Raw genomic sequence first — 18,274 nt, 5'->3', positions numbered from 1 at the left:
TTTCCAATGGAACGCAAGCGTGGTAACACCACAAGTACATCTCAGTTTCAATGGAACGCAGCGTGGTAACACAACAAGTACATTACATTTCCAATGGAACGCAGCGTGGTACACCACAAGTACATTCAGTTCCAATGGAACGCAGCGTGGTACACCACAAGTACAATTCAGTCCCCAATGAACGCAGCGTGATCACCACAAGTACATTCATTTCCAATGGAACGCAGCGTGGATACACCACAAGTAGCATTCAGTTCCAATGGAACGCAGCGTGGTACATCCACAAGTACATTCCGTTTCCAATGGAAACGCAGCGTGGTACACCACAAGTACATTCAGTTCCACATGGAACGCAGCGTGGTACACCACAAGTACATTCAGTTCCAATGGAACGCAGCGTGGTAACACCACAAGTACATTCAGTTCCAATGGAACGCAGGCGGGTACACCACAAGTACATTCAGTTCCAATGAACGCAGCGTGGTCACAGCCAACAGAGTACTTTCAAGAGTTACAATGGAACGTCAGCGTGGTACACACACCAACAACGTTACCACTTCAGTTCAAGAGAAACGTTAAGCGGAGTGGTCAACGCATAACAGGGTATATGACAAGATATTCTCAGTCATCTCCCAACATAGCGAAAACGACTATATTGATTCAGCGGATGGCTACAAGAGGATGACTCGGACACTCTACAACCCCACTACCACGGCAAATGCTACAGTCAGATTAGATTGTCCCGAAATATAGGCGTACACTATGAGACACGATCTATCAACCGCGTCGTGAGCTAAACCAACTATCAGATTGTAGAGGCCATAAAGCCAACAGGGAGTAACAAAATCTATTCGTTCCCAATCTGGACCACGCTAGCCTTCACCTCACTCTTGAAATTAAATGCGCATGCAATTAGATGGCACTGCCGAATGACAAGGAGACTTAGACATCTATGCACGCTTAAAATAATTGTGTAGCACAACAATTCTGCTTACATACACACTCCTAACTTTAGAAAATCGACTAGCATAGTCCCATACACGCACGACTAGATTCATCTCAATCTCTAATCATAGATGTATATACTTCCAACATTCATTCTTCTGCTACCGCTGATCATTAATCGCTATGTTCAGGAGCCCATGATACCGGAAGCACGTACAGACATACTAAGTACTTAGATGCACGCAATTATAAGGAATGCCATCTAAAAGGAGACTATACTAGGATAATAGAATTCGTAAGCTCAAACTACTAGTGTGTAGAACCGTATAGAGGATAAAAAAGAGAACTAAACGAAAGTCTAGGTCAGAGTCGGCTGATCGTTAGCCTTAAGACTTGGTGATGCATAGGAGGAAGTAAGAGCCGCCATGCCACAGTGAGACTATAGACTCATATCGACTTCTTGAGCAGCCACTTTACACAATCACAACCTGCAAGATTTACGCAAGTCTATTCTAAGCGGAAGTATCTCAAGCACATTGGATTCATCACGGCCACAAGCGCGTATGCGCACGATGCAATCCAAATGAGGAGAGCCAGGAGAATGGGAAGACGAGCACTCTATCTACGCACACCATACCAGATCAGATTTATAGCTATATCAAACGATGAGTACACTATGACTAATGCTACTCTACACCCCACCTACCACTATCAGATTAGTATGCCCTAATAGTGAAACATGAGAACATCTTATACCGAGCTCTACCACGCTCAACCAACTAAGTTCTTGACGACAATAAAGAGCCATAATATAGAGACTAGACATTATCACGATAAAGTCTCAACGCGATACTTAGCCACCCACACTATCGAGATTCAGAGCCATAAGGGAGACTAGTACATCTAGTACCACCCCTGAAATGCAACTCGATACAAGATTGAGCACGCATAAGGGACGACTAGACGCACTGCTAATAAGGACTAAGCGCAACATCTATTCCTACGGGTAAATGATATTATGTCAATGTCATGAGTAAGTTCAAAAAAGGCATCATAAAGACTGCAAAAACCCACTCGTCGGTGGGTCGCACATTAGAAATCTTTAAGCCAGATTAGAGTATCATGCTGAGCGTCCTAAGACCGTCTAACCGCGATTTCAATTGGGCGCTCGGTGGCAAATTCCCTCTCGCGTCCTTTAATCCGAACGAGTCTCCTGAGACCCAAAGAGCATGAGACTGACGAGAGTTACAGAGCCAGTCAAACAGCTCAACCCTGTTACTCATCGGGGATCGACCTACCAATACTTAATTCTAAGAATTTAGAGCCATAACAGTGTAGTTCAGGACAAATTCTAAAGACAGTGTCGAAATGCCGGAATTCAACATCACAAGACATGGATGAACTTATAGATAGGTAGAGCTTCATATATATACGGGAGAATCTAGCCCAAACCCATTAATGAAGATATTATGCCATCCCACTATTCCAAGATCGGAGCCAATTATACGATGCCAAAATATAAGGTAGACTAAGATCTTCGTTCAACAGCCCACGATACAGATTATGTTCATTGCGTCTTTTTCAATATCGTCTCTCTGTTTATTAAAAGCCATGACAGGTGTATATACACATACTGACAGAATACCATCTACATAGAATTGACAGGTCACTTATAAGGAGAGAGTCAGATATAAATAGTCGATGTTTCACACCAACTCACACCGATGCTAGCTCAAAGAGTTTATGATGCCATATATCACCGGACGACATTTAGAATCATCGGCTATCATTATGACCAGAGTTCAACTTACCCGAGCGCGTGAGCGTGACTTCAAGTATAAGAACACTGAAGCAAGCAGAAGTTGGAGCTAGACATCTATGCAACCCAAGCAATATCTTTACTTTGTAGTGAGGAAACTACCATTAACATGACCTAAAATTCAGAAATTAAACAGACGCGAGCCATAAGATGTTCAGAAGGAACCTTTATTGGTGACTCAATCTCACTATAATGCAGCCACTCTACACCCAAACACTGATCAGATTTAGCAGAGCCATATGCTGAAGAAAGGCGAGGATCGATGAAGACGATACTAAGGCTGAACTCAAATCATTTATATCTCAAATTTACTGGCCATCTACGACCCGATGCGTTGGTCCTGAACTAATTGAGCTATCCAACATGATGCACATTAAGGGAGAACATATTGAACGTATCTAATCTATGAAACACGCGACACACCACACCCACTATCATATATTAGGTGCGATTTTCGCCACTTACAATATGGATGGGACTGTGGGTTGCGAGGAGTTGGGCATACCATAATACTCAACGGAGCGCAAGGAATACCAAGTATTCGATCTAATCGATGACTTAGATGGAAGTCCATAAGAGTAAGAGGAAGAAATAGTACAATCTATCACCGCACCCCGTAAATTTAGAGGGAAACCGATGGTGTCTAGACATCGTTCTTCTTCAGCATGGATTATCAAGGTAGCCACACACACACCTACCATCCAACGATTTTTTTATATCGCACCATAAACGCCTGAGACTTATGGAGAATCTTCTAGTTCAATCAACACTACACTATCAGATAAGGACCCGATCCATATAAAGCTGTATGTACAGATCTATCCTATGATCTACAGGTAGCCGACTCCACCTCGTACTTATCCACGATTAGGACGCGCCTAGACAAGCTGAGAGATCAATAACTGAATGCTACTGGTGTATTTCCTTACAAAGAACACACATTCGTACAATATGGAGATGGAATTCCCATGCATTGAGCTAATGCAGCCATAAAGAGACTCGACATTTCTTCATCTACCAGTCAACCATACTTAGTCACATGATACGCAGCATTAGGATCCAAATTACAGATCCAGCAGATCCGATTGTGAGAGAACCGGAATCGTTGGCCTTGAAAATGCTGCACAGGATGCCCTGCTGAGGGAGCACAAGCGTCTACTCCATACATTAAACATAGGCATCAGGAGGAAGCATACGAGAGAGAAAATACTAACCACTTGGCAACTATCCGACAACTCAGTCAGAAGCTATGGAAATTCAATGAGCCATAGAGAGTTGAGAGTAGACTATGTAACCTACCTTGATACCCATTATCCCAACAACATCCAGTTCTAGAAGCCTCACTCAAGCCATAGGAAGCACGACAGCGCATCTAGTACCAGCCTGCGCCTCCCCAGATTAAGGGGTGCCAGCAACCATCCCTTGATGCGAGTCGGCCACTTAATCAGCATAGATTGAAACCTCATAAAAAGGGGACAAGACTAATCGAACTAATCAGTAATCTATCCAAAACTCACATACTAATCAGCTGAGCCGTACATGCACTATTAAAGGCGAGAAACTTCTAAGCATAAGACTTCTCAGTCCACCTTTGCAACCAACAAGTCTTGTAGATCTCAGCTCATTTAGTAGCACATAAGCCACGGAGAGACTCCCCTGACTTATTTCAATAATCAACCGCACTATCTATCTTATACAGATATAAAGATGCAACACCAAGGAAGCTCATGATGCATTATCAATTACACACTATAACTACTACGTAGAATAAGAAGCCATAAGGAGGACTAGACATCTATCACCACTACACTATCAGATCTGCGAGTCAATGATGTGTGGGGAAATTACCTCCTCACCTCTGCTCTTCACACTAACCAGAACTCTAGCACATTAGGGCCCATAGCCATAAACACTAGGGAACGTTAATTAGACATTCACTATGTAGACATTCCAGTCCAGACCAATCGAAGATCAACAATCTACTTGAGATACACAAGCATACGGTGAGAACTTAGAAACATCCATCTACACTATACAACCCAGTAGAACTAAGGCAGCTTAAGCAATGAGCAGAAAACCACATCCACCTCTGAGTAAAGCCCATATCACCAACTAAAAAACAGAGTTAGAGCCATAAGGGCAGAACATTTATCACCACTACCACTATCAGACATACAAGCAGGCTCATACAAAGGACTAGAGCGATTGTCACTCACTGCTGTCTGTGAAAAGCAGCTACGAGATAATTGGAACTGGATGTCTGATAAGACGTCATTAAAAGAGAGAGAGAACATAGACATTGGCACTCAACCCAACCTACACTGATCAGATTAGACAACCATACACAAGGTGAAGGTAGCACCATCGATAACCTCTAACGTGGAATTCAAAGAATTAACCGTATTAGAACCATAGAGGAACTAAGAACTATCGCTACCACCGACCACTACCAGACTTGAGATCAGAATTTACGAGCCTATAAAGAGGTAGGTACTCACATCACTTCTACTTATCAGACCAACCAGGTGAATCGAATTTGGTATCTAGGTTTAATCAGAAAGAAGATTAGCCATAAAAGGAGTCTAAGACTCCATCTTGACAAACAGAGTCACTTACGCACATAATCAAGATATTAGACAACTGGCCACTCAAATATAGGAGAGTAAAATCTACCACATATTACTCCATTTTCGAATGAGCCATAGCTTATTTAATGTATTTTAGATGTATTGCATAATAAGTGGAGTATCTAGAAACATTTCTGGTTAATAGACTCCGCACTATCCTCACTATGCAGATTAGTTGTATAAATAGGTTACTATACCATACTACTACTATCAATTGAATTATATCATAAGGGAGCATACAGTGCGTAGTACCTAGAATATCTACTCGACTCTTCCGCTCAAACATAGTCCATAATTCTAAACTATAGACCTGCATACAAATGGATGCAAGCTCTTAGAACTATTGCTTAATCAATTTCCAATCTCTGGGAACCGACTGGAGATATCAGATAAATGTACAAAGACGCATATATCATGAGGTAATCATAGGCAAAACTTGAATCAAGGGCCCGGTAAATGTTCTTTCATAACAACTACCAAACGATCAATTAGAGCCGATAAAGGAGACTGGAAGTCTATCAACCACTGACCTGCTTCAGATAGAGAGCATAAAGGAGACTAGACAAGTCTATCGACCCCACTAGCACTACCGTTAGATAGAAGCATGAGAGGGAGACTGACATGCTCTCACGCAACTACCACTGATCATATTAAGAGCCATAAAGGAGACTCAGAAATCTACCAAACCCACTTATCACTATCAGATTTAGCTGCCATAAAGGAGACGTAGACTCTAGTCACCGCAGCCAACTACGACTATCAAGATTAGAGCCATAAAGGGTCTAGACATCGTAATCAACCGCACTGACCACTATCAGGATAAGAGACATAAGGAGACTAAGAACATCCTAATGACCCACTACCACTACCAGAATTAGAGCCATAAGGGAGACTAGACATCTATCACCAACTACCACTATCATTTAGAGCCATAAAGGAGACTCAGACAATCATCTACCACCTACCATACTCAGTATTAGAGCCATAAAGAGACTAGACATCTATCACCCCACTACCCGACTATCAGATTAAGAGGCCTATACAAGGAGACGTAGACATCATCAACCCACTACCACTCGATCAGATTCAGAGCCATAAAGGGAGAACTAGACATCTACATACTTATCAGATTAGAGCCATAAGGAGACTAGACATCTATCACCCCAACTACCAACTATCAGATCTAGACCATAAAAGGAACCTCAGGACATCTATTCACCCCTACCACTATCAGATACAGAGCCATAAAGGAGACTAGACATCTATCATCGTCCACTACTCTACTTAACACAGGGAGGAGATACGCTTCGATCACACCGACTTTAGTTCAACATTCACCTTATGCTACCATTTCTGTCAAGCCGTCTACGCATACAGTTTGACGCATACGTTAGATAAATTCAACGTATGCACCACACCGAATGAACTGCAACTGCCTCCGCAACGCTGCAAGGTAAACGCAGCATTTTTTGGGAAATGAATGTCATTCTGGTGTTCCAAAATGCTAAATGCAAAACACTGTCGGTGTGATCGAAGCTTTACCTCCATTCTGCTGCGATTTCAATTGGGCGCTCGTGGCATATCCCTCTCGCGTCCTTTTAATCCACGAGTCTTGACGGAAAAGCGCAGAGGCGAGGTGCAGGCACACAGCTGCTGGGATGAAGTATATAATCTATTGGAATTAAAACAGTGTGACTGCCGGATTCAAATAAATGGAATGTAAGTAGATTTTTACGCATGCATTATGAGCATATTAATGGCTATTTCAAGAGAAGGCCAATCTGATTAATAGAGTTGTTAAGGTAAGATTATTGTTTCATTGCGTCTTTTTCAATGTGTCCTTTTTATTAAAATGTTTTAACACGAGACCATCATGAAATGCGTACCTTTCAAAGCATTTATGCGTGTTATACACGACGTGGCTAAGGTTTATCTATCCTAATTATAGCTTTAATATCATAAGAGGCGTTGGCGACTATTACGAGCGCAATTGCAGCAATATTTTATTTGTAGTGAGGAAATATCCATTAAAGCCTAATAGACAAGCAGGCTAATCAGACCTGTATTTGTCTACAGTATGTGCAGTCACCACCCAGTTAGCTGAGAGGCCTGTGAGAGAAAGGCTGAATCAAATCATATTATATCTCAATACTGGCCATTGACGTGCGTTGGCCTGAAATTGCTCCACATTATGATTAGATCTGAACGACACCATAAGTGCGTTTTTCCTCATTTGGGCTGTGGGTTGCGGMGTTGGAACAATATCGGAGCGCAAGGATAAGATGTTGTCGATGACTGAAGGTAAAATAAGCATCCCGTAATTTAGTAGGGAGGAACACAGATGGTGCTAGACATCGCGCCAGCATGGATACAGGTAGCCAACCCACCTTCCCACGTTTTTTTCATCCCTGTTTGATTCTGTATAGCCCATTTACTTTTTTTCAGGTAGCCGTCCTGTTCTTGCGCTAGCCTATAAACTGTAAACGTGTTTTTAAGAACCTTGTAATATGGAGAGGATTCCCATGCTGATAATCATATTCTCAGTCAATATGCAGAGCACGTCTTCTGCATCAGTGATTTGAGACCATGTTTGCCTTGAAAATGGCTGCACAGGAGGCTGCTGAGGGGAGAACGGCTCATAATAATGCCCGGAACGGAGCAAATGGAATGACATCAGACACATGGAAATCATGAGTTTGATGTATTTGATACCATTCCACCAACTCTACTCCAGCCATTACCACGAGCCTGCGCTCCCCAATTAAGGTGCCACCAACCTCCTGTGAGTGGCCTACATTTCACTATAGCCAACATCATACAGCATTACACCATAGGCCTACTATTAGCCTACTCTACATAAGACTGTTTGCAAGAAAGTTTGTGTCTCCTCTATAGCCACACCCTATTTTAAGCATACGTTCTAATAAATCACCATGCTTGCAAAATTAGCTAAACTAAGTAAATAATCTGCACCTGTTCTTCCTCTCCTCTCTCTTAAAAGCACACATTGGCCTACAACACTAGGCTATATACTCCAGCAGTCCAGTCCAGACATGGAGATGAACACTTCTGAGACACCTCATTTCCATCCCCTATAACCAGTAGAACTAGGCAGCTAAGCAAAGCAGAACAACCACTCCACCTCTGAGTAGGCATTATGCAAAACACACACACTGCTCTCAGGGGTTGTCCTTGCTGTCATGGTGAAAAGCATTGGTAATTGGATGTGTCTGTAAGTTAGAAAAATAATTGGCACCCAACCCAGGTGACGTGCATGAACCTTTAGGGCACTAAAACCTTTAACAGCCTTGAGTAAAATGTCCATCCCTTATGGAAACCAGGGTGATTTGGATAGGTTTACAAGCATTAGGTTATATGCAAAAAGAGTTGGAAAATCTAAATCTAGGACACTCCAATTAGAATAATATTATGTTTCGAATGGCATGTTATATTTTGTATGATATGTATTAATTTTGGTATGTCGATCATTCATTTTGTATAATATGTCTATACATTATTATACATTAGRCGTCTTAATTTCTGTAAAGTATTATTAAACCTCCATTTCAGTGCATGCTTTTTCATTGGGAAGATTTGAAATGTACAAAAAATTTGACTATTATCAGATAGAAGGGCCGGTAATGTTTTTATAAATTCCATGTTACCTGTAATATCAGTCTTAAATCTAGCAGAAAAGCATATATAGTCCTTAGTTGTGGGATTCTGAAATCTCCAACAGTCATTAAGATTAATATATTTAAGAAATTGTTTAAGTGCATTGGAAGCATTCACTCGTGATGAGCTATGAGAAGGTCCAGATCTATCTATCTTAGAATCAATAATGACATTCATGTCAGTTTCAATAATAAGGGTATAATCCGGTAAATTGAGCAGGCTTCTGGTTATAGAAGGGAGAAAATCTTTGTCCTATGAGTTAGGAGCATAAATAGATACAATGTCACGCCCTGACCATAGAGAGCTTTTTATTCTCTATGTTGGTTAGGTCGGGGTTTGATTAAGGGTGGGTTATCTAGGTGAATTATATTTCTGTTGGCCTGGTATGGTTCCCAATCAGAGGCAGCTGTTTATCGTTGTCTGATTGGGGATCATATTTAGGTAGCCATTTCCCCATTGTGCTTTGTGGGATTTTGTCTCGGTATAGTTGCCTGTGAGCACTATTTTGAGCTTCACGGTTCGTTTTATTGTTTTTTCCTTTGAGTTTTCTATTCCAAAATAAAGGATGGAAACATACCACGCTACATCTTGGTCTACTTCTTATGACGAACGTGACAGAAGATCCTACCACAAACGGACCAAGCAGCGTGGCCAGGAGGAGCAGGTATCCTGGGCCTGGGAGGATATCCAGGAGGTAAAGACATCCTGGACTTGGGAGGAGATAATGGCAGGAGACGAAAGCCTTCCATGGAAGCAGACGCAAGCGGTGAAGGAAGGACAACGATGACACCGAGGTTCGCGGCCACGACGGAAGCCCGAGAGGCAGCCTCAAAACATTTCTGGGGGGGCACATGGAGTGGTCGGCGAAGCCGAGGGGCGTGTCTGAGAGCGAAGAGGAATATTGGGATAGACTGAGCGAGGAGAATTGTGAGATAGTTGAGGGGAGTGATGAGGTAGAGTGGATGGTTTGGTGTCTGGAGCAAGACAGTCGCCCTGAGGAGCGTGGGACCAGTCAGGCACCATGTTTTGCGGAGATACGCAATGTGTCTCCAGTGCGCATCCACAGCCCGGTGCGTTCTGTGCCAGCTCCTCGTACTTGCCGTGCGAAAGTGAGCATCAAGGCAGGACGGGTTGTGCCGGCTCAGCGCTCCTGGTCTCCAGTACGCCTCCTCGGTCCAGGATATCTTGCCCCGGCTCTACGCACTGTGTCGCCAGTGCGCCTTCACAGTCCAGTATGTCCTGTGCCTCCTCCCCCTACTCGCCTTGAGGTGCGTATCATCAGCCCGGTGCCACCTGTACCGGTCCCACGCATCATGCCTCCTGTGTGCCTCCACAGTCCAGTACRTCCTGTGCCTCCTCCCCACACTCGCCCTGAGGTGCGTGTCACCAGCCCGGTACCACCAGTGCCTGCCCAACGCAACAAGCTTCCGGCGACAGTTCCTAGTCCAGAGCTTCCGGCAACGTTTCACAGTCCGGAACCTACAACAGTCCGCGGTCCGGAGCCTCCAGCGACGGTCTGCGGTCCGGAGCCTCCAGCGACGGTTTGCGGTCCGGAGCCTCCAGCGATGGTTTGCGGTCCGGAGCTTCCAGCGTGGGTTCTCGGTCAGGAGCTTCCTGCGAGGGTTCCCAGTCCGGAGCCTCCGGTTACGATCTACGGTCCGGAGTCCCCGGCGACGACCCACGGTCCGGTTCCTCCGGCGACGCGTCCACGAGCGAAGTGGGTACTTCGCCCCGCACAGGAGCCGCCCCCGACGGTAGATGCCCACCCGGACCCTCCCCTATTGAGTCAGGTTTTGCGGCCGGAGTCCGCACCTTTGGGGGGGGTACTGTCACGCTCTGACCATAGAGAGCTTTTTATTCTCTATGTTGGTTAGATCGGGGTGTGATTAAGGGTGGGTTATCTAGGTGAATTATATTTCTATGTTGGCCTGGTATGGTTCCCAATCAATGGCAGCTGTTTATCGTTGTCTCTGATTGGGGACCATATTTAGGTAGCCATTTCCCGATTGTGCTTTGTGGGATCTTGTCTAGGTATAGTTGCCTGTGAGCACTATTTTGAGSTTCACGGTTCGTTTGTTCGTTTTATTGTTTTTTTCCTTTGAGTTTTCTATTCCAAAATAAAGGATGGAAACCTACCACGCTGCATCTTAGTCTACTCCTTATGACGAACGTGACATACAAATGCTATTTTCCTTCCATACAGTGTGGAACATATGTAAGTAAATCTGTTTATCATTTCCACTTTTTTCAATTGTAAGGGGTAGAATGTGTTTATGTAGAATAAGCACCCCTTTTGATTTAGATATGAAGTAGGAATCAGTAGTATTTGCTTTGAAGTCTATGGACATCACCCTCCAAAAGATGTCTCTTCCAAAAGAGCAATGTCAACTTTATTCCTATGTAATAAGTCAAGACATTTCATTCGCTTATTTGGCTCATTAGAACCCCTCAGATTACAGGAAATTATCCCTAAATTAGCCATGATCCATCTGTGGTGATGTGAATACCAGTTTGATGGATAAAAGGGGAGAAAAGTAACTTATTATAGCAATAAAATGACTATTCAGTTACCAACTAAATAATTGTAAACCAGATATTCCAGAAAAAACAGCAAACATATCCACTATATATAAAATTACAAAACTCTTCAGATTGCCATTCCATCCCAATGACCCTGCAAAATGTATTACAACAATTGAAACAAAGAATCCCTCCCCTCCATGACAGGTTAGTACACAGTCCTCAGTCCTTCCTCTCCACTCAATATTAGACCCGTGACTGAACACAGCGGTGTCTATCACTAAAACCCTCCCAATACCCCTGGATGTCTCATTCCATTTCCTAAATATATTGCATTAAGTGTTGTTTTGGGGTATCTGTACTTTACTATTTATATTTTTTACAACTTTTACTTCACTACATTTCTAAAGAAAATAATGTACTTTTTACTCCATACATTTTACCTGACACCCAAAAGTACTCGTTACATTTTGAATGCTTAGCAGGACATAGAAAATGGTCCAATTCACGCACTTATCATGGTCATCTCTTCTGCCTCTGATCTGGTGGACTCACTAAACACAAATGTGTCTTTTGTAAATTATGTCTGAATGTGCTCCTGGCTAACTATACATAAAAAATAAAAAAAAATGGTGCCACCTGCTTTGCTTAATAGAAGGAATTTGAAATTGTATATACTTTTAGTTTTACTTTTGATACATAGGTATATTTTAGCAATTACATTTACTTTTGATACTTAAGGATATTTAGAACCAAATACTTTTAGACTTTTACTCTAGTATTTTACTGGGTGACTTTTACTTGAGTAACTTTCTATTAAGGTATCTAAACTTTTACTCAAGTATGACAATTGGGTACTTTTTCCACCACTGAATAGTAGGCAACACCCTCATCTATTGCCTGCACTATCCATGGAGCTGTGTGATGACACGGCCAAGAACTGCGCCATTGTCACRCCCTGACCGTAGAGAGCTTTTTATGTCTCTATTTTGGTTTGGTCAGGGTGTGATTTGGGTGGGCATTCTATGTTCATTTTCTATGTTTTGTATTTCTTTGTTGTTTGGCCGGGTGTGGTTCTCAATCAGAGGCAGCTGTCTATCGTTGTCTCTGAGAACCATACTTAGGTAGCTTTTTCCCACATGGTTTTTGTGGGTAGTTGTTTTGTGTCGGCACCAGACAGAACTGTTTTCGTGTTCTATTTTTGGTTATTTTGTCTCAGTGTTCAGTTTTAATAAAAAAACATGAACACTTACTACGCTGCGCTTTGGTCCACACCTTCTTCAACAGATGACCGTTACAGCCATGCGTCGGGTTCAAACTGTTACGACTTGGTCTGCGTGCCGCTCCATAACTATTTAATTATCCCCCCCAAAATGTTTATCAACTGTTACTAATGATCCTCAGCAACAACCACATGGCTGTGACAGCATTTACAGAGGAAGCAAATTAAGGGAAACGAAACAATGTCATTAAATTAAATAAAAATGTAGGCTAAACCAACGGAAGGAAACTAACAGTAAATTGGCAGTTGAATATRTGTGGTTTTTAGTCCTACTGACGKTAGTGGCTAATATTTAACATGATAGAAATAGGAGACAGAGAAAGTCGTGGTAGCCTATAACTAAGATATTCAAGACTGCCCATCCCTCTTAAGGATCGTACCCTTTTTTTAAATTTTCGCCAAAAATGACATACCCAAATCTAACTGCCTGTAGCTTAGGACCTGAAGCAAGGATATGCATATTCTTGATACCATTTGAAAGGAAACACTTTAAAGTTTGTGGAAATATAACACATTAGATCTGGTAAAAGATAATACAAACAAAAAAACTATGTTTTTCAAAAGATGTTTTGTTCCATCATTGAAATACAAGAGAAAGGCCATACTTTCAGATAGGAATCTAGGTGTCATTTAGATGTTGTGTCTGTGTGTATGCAAAGTGTGTCTGCAAAGTTTCAGACTGATCCAGTGAAGAATTACGTTACTGCACAATATTCTGTGTCAAGTCTGCCAGGAGTTTGCCCAAATGTGCCGAATTGGTCAATTGATACATTTCAAGTACATATCTGTAGAGAACATACAAAAATGCTATGGTAATATATATTTTTTTAGTTTACACAATCCCAGGAATGTCATACGTGATGGCTCATTCGCTTATACACTAACTTTCAAACATCTAGATGGCAGGGCGGGGTGGGTGGGAAGCCAGTGACAGCAGTGGGATCAAAATGTAGAACCCAGTTCCTACAGTTGAACATAAAAATGTATTTTATCAAACAAAACTATGCTACATTTTATCTCTGGGACCCTCAGGATGACAAATCAGAGCAAGATTACTGAATGTAAGTATATTATTTACCTTCAGAGGTGAATGTATCAAACCAGTTGCCTWAGTTTTTTGTTGTTGTGCACTCTCCTCAAACAATAGCATGATATTTGTTCATTGTAATAGCTACTGTTAAATTGGACACYGCAGTTAGATTAACAAGAATTTAAGTTTTCGTCCCATGTAATACATATCTATGTCCCGGAAAGTTGGCTGTTGTATACAACGTCATTCCAGTCACATTAGCGCACGTTAGCAACAACTGTCCTGGTTTAGAGGTTAAAAGGCAGTAGATTTTAAATACTGCATAATGGCACAGCATTTCATAAACCTTACTGTTGGAAAGTTGATGGGTGACTTTTACAGTTTTCTGCCGTATGACTGGTTTCACATTTGTCTCCAGCRATTATAATGTAAAATAGATCTAAATAAAGTGTAATTAATATTTACAATTCTCTTGTGAAAACAGATGCCCTTATCAAAACAGATTACTTGTCACGCCCTGACCATAGAGAGCTGTTTATTCTCTATGTTGGTTGGGTCGGGGTGTGATTTAGGGTTATTATCTAGGGGAATTGTATATCTATGTTGGCCTGATATGGTTCCCAATCAGAGGCAGCTGTTTATCGTTGTCTCTGAATTGGGGGTCATATTTAGGTAGCCATTTCCCCATTGTATTTGTGGGATCTTGACTATGTTTGTGTGTAGTTGCTTTCTGCACTGCATGTAGCTTCACGTTTTTTGTTTTATTCGCTTTATTGTTTTTGTGCTTTAAGTTTTCTCTTCCAAATAAAAGGATGGAAACATACCACACTGCATCTTGGTCCACTCCTTATAAGGATCGTGACATTACTAATTTACCTAGCTCTGATCAATAGCTCTTAACAAGTTGTAAATTACAGTGCATGGAGAATGGTGTTATTTCTATCGGGGAAAAATTAAGTAGATGCTTTTTCCACTTGGAACCGGTAGGTTGGTTAGACCTTATTCGTGGTTTCCTTGCACATAAAGGTGGTGGCATTATTAGGGAATTCAGTCARGGTCAGAAATCGGGTATCTGTAGACACACCTCCGCCACACCTTCATCTATTCGATCTCCACCCAAACGAATAGCGGGTGAATAGCATGCTATTCACATGCTTAAGTTCAAGGTCAGAATACGCATAGAGAAAAAAGGACATAAAAAGGGAATTACGTTCCATTTACGCACGCTTAACTTGGGTCGGAATCTGCCCCTAAGAGCGTTGTGCCAGTAACCGAAAAGTCGCTGGTTTGAATCCCCGAGCCGACTAGGTGAAAAATCTGTCTGTACCCTTCAGCAAGGCACTTAACCCTACATAAGTCGCTCTGGATGAGCGCATCTGCTAAATGACTAAAATGTAATGGCCTTTTCCCTATAGTGATCTCTTCCTATTGACCACACTAAAGGCAGGTTGGGCATCCCTGCTCATTCCCTCAGGAACAATAAGAACCTGACAGCTGATGGAGCTCCCACATTGTTGGCTGTTCCATGTCATGATATCATCATGCAYWTAGAAAAAAAGGAGATATCTAGAACCCAAAAGGGTTCTTCGGCTGGCCCCATAGGAGAACCCTTTGAAGAATCCTTTTTGGTTCCAGGTAGAACCCTTTTGCCTTCCATGTAGGACCCTTTCCACAAAGGGTTCTACATGGAACCCAAAATCAAAAAGGGTTCCAACTGGAACCAAAAAGGGTTCGCTTATGGAAACAGCCAAATAACTATTTTGGAACCCTTTTTTCTAAGAGTGTGGTGTAGAGAGGATTCAAGGTGTTGTCCCACCTCTCCCCAGAGGTAGACTTGGAGCAAGAAAAACTCAACTCCTCACTTGCGGTTTGGTGTTGTGATGTGATAGTGATGTGATAGTCCTCTCCCTACCCCCTCTACACACTCTCCCAAACCCCTGTGTACACACACTCTCGCTACCCCCTGTGTACACACACTCTCGCTACCCCCTATGTACACACACTCTCCCCCTCTACACACGCTCGTGACCCCCTGTGTACACACACACTCGTGAGCCCCCTGTGTACACACATGCTCGCGACCCCCTGTGTACACACACGCTCGCTACCCCCTGTGTACACACATGCTTGCTACCCACTGTTTTCACTCTCCCTCACTTCTATACACACACTCCAACCAAATTAATCGGTACAGCTATAGTCTAAAGGGAAATCTGTGTGCTCTGTGATAATGATCACCGAAATGAATGACTGCCTGGCTGGTTACGTAATATGACATCATTAGTGTAAGGGCTGGTCGCTCTCCCATCCGTCGGACGAGGAGAGGAGAGAAGATCATCAGACCAAAATGCAGCATTCGGGAATAAACCATCTTTTATTTAACACGACGGCAACACGAAACAAACACTTTCAAATAACAAAACAGAAAAAACGACCGTTGACGAACCTGAACATAACTTACATAACTAACGTAACTCCGGACAGGAAACAGACGACATCAAATAAACGAAACAGCCAAACAGTCCCGACTATGTAACTACATCGACGACACAGGAGACAATCACCCACAAACAAAAAGTGAGACCCCCTACCTAAAATATGACTCTTAATTAGAGGAGAACGCAAAAACCTGCTCATTAAGAGCACTACCAGGCACACACAACCAACATAGATAAACAGATAACATAGACTGCCCACCCAAAACACATGCCCTGACCACTAAACACATACAAAAAACACATAAAACAGGGTCGAGGACCGTTACAGAACCCCCCCTCAAGGTCGCGAACGCCGGCGGCGCACAAGCACAAAGATCCAGGGGGGTCTGGGTGGGCAGGTGCCACGGTGGTGGCTCCGGCTCTGGACGCTGTCCCCACACCACCATAGTCACTCCCCCGTTTTTGTCTTCCCTCCCCAATGCCCACCAAAACTCACATCCCCTAACATAACACCAAGCACCGAGGAGAGAAGGGCAGCACCGGGACAAGGGCGGCACCGGACAAGGGGCAGCACGGAACAAGGGGCAGCACCGGGACAAGGGACAGCACCAGGATAAGGGGGCAGCACCGGACACAGGCGGCAGCACCGGGACAAGGGGCAGCACCGGGCAGGCACGCCCGGAAAGGGGCCAGCACCGGGACAAGGCAACACCGGGAAAGGGGCAACACCGGACAAGGGCAGGTCCCGGCTGAATAAACTCTGGCAGAATCCTGGGTGAGGGACTCTGGCAGGTCTAGCAGGCTGACGGCTCTCGACGCTGCATGGCAGCTGAACGGCTCGTCGACGCTCATGGCAGGCTGACGGCTCTCGACGGCTCATCGGCTGACGGCTCATGCGCTCTGGCGAGGCCCTGACGGGCTCTCGACGCTCAGTGGCGCTCTGGACGCTCTGGCTGCTCATGGCTCTCTGACGGCTCTGGCTGCTCATGCTCTCTGACGGTTCTCGACGCTCCATGGCAGGCTGACGGCTCTCGACGCATGGAGGCTGACGCTCTCGACGCTCCATGCAGCTGACGGCTCTCGCGCTCATCGGCGCTCTGACGCTCTGGCTGCTCATGGCTCTCTGACGGCTCTGGCTCATGCTCTCTGACGGCTGCGTGCTCATGCTCGCTGACGGACTGGCTGCTCATGGCTCGCTGGCGGCTCTGGCAGATCCTGTCTGGCTGGGCTCTGGCAGATCCTGTCTGCTGGCGCCTCTGAGATCCTGTCTGCGCTGGGCGGCTCTGGCACGATCCTGTCTGGTTGGCCGCTCTGGGCAGATCCTGTCTGGTTGGCGGCTCTGGCAGACCCTGTCGACGGACGGCTCTACGCGCTCCTGTCTGTGCGGGCGGCTCTAGCGGTCCGTCTGGCGGACGGGCTCTGTAGGCTCCATGGCAGACGGGCCGGCTTTGCAGGCTCATGGCAGACGGGCGCATTTGCAGGTCTCTGCAGACGGGCGGCTCAGACGGGCGCGTGGGAGACGGATGGCTCAGATGGCGCTGGGGAAGACGGATGGCTCAATGGCGCTGGGGAGACGGATGGCTCAGATGGCGCTGGGGAGACGGATGGCTCAGATAGCGCTGGGGAGAGCGGATGGGCTCTGGCCGGGATAAGGCGCACTGTAGACGCTGGTGCGTGGTGCCGGAACTGGAGGCACGGGCTAAGGACACGCACCTTATACTAGTGCGGGGAGCAGGACAGGGCACACTGAACTCTCAAAGCGTACTCTATTACCTGGGAGGTACCGGCACTGGTGGCACCGGGCTGAGGGCACGCACCTCAGCACTAGTACGGGGAGAATGACAGTGTGTACAGGACTTAGAGAGCGCACAGGTGCTTAGTGCGTGGGCCGGAACTGGAGGCACCGAACTGAGATACACGCACTTTAGGAGAGTGGTG

The 18,274-nt window shown here is 44.4% G+C and overlaps 1 protein-coding gene across 1 annotated transcript in view; it reads left to right on the top strand.

Moving 5' to 3' along the window:
• Positions 1-6,820: 6,820 nt before the first annotated feature.
• The window catches only part of LOC111966771 (beta-1,4 N-acetylgalactosaminyltransferase 1-like), a 29,847-nt gene continuing 18,393 nt past the window's right edge, over positions 6,821-18,274 (top strand). The window contains exon 1 of the mRNA XM_023991691.2: positions 6,821-7,110. The gene's annotated coding sequence lies outside the window, so the exon portion shown is untranslated. The remainder of the gene's footprint in view (positions 7,111-18,274) is intronic.

This window comes from Salvelinus sp. IW2-2015, linkage group LG1 (assembly GCF_002910315.2).
Source record: "Salvelinus sp. IW2-2015 linkage group LG1, ASM291031v2, whole genome shotgun sequence".
Classification (NCBI taxonomy): Eukaryota; Metazoa; Chordata; class Actinopteri; order Salmoniformes; family Salmonidae; genus Salvelinus; species Salvelinus sp. IW2-2015.
This window is presented reverse-complemented; position numbering and strand designations above follow the sequence as displayed.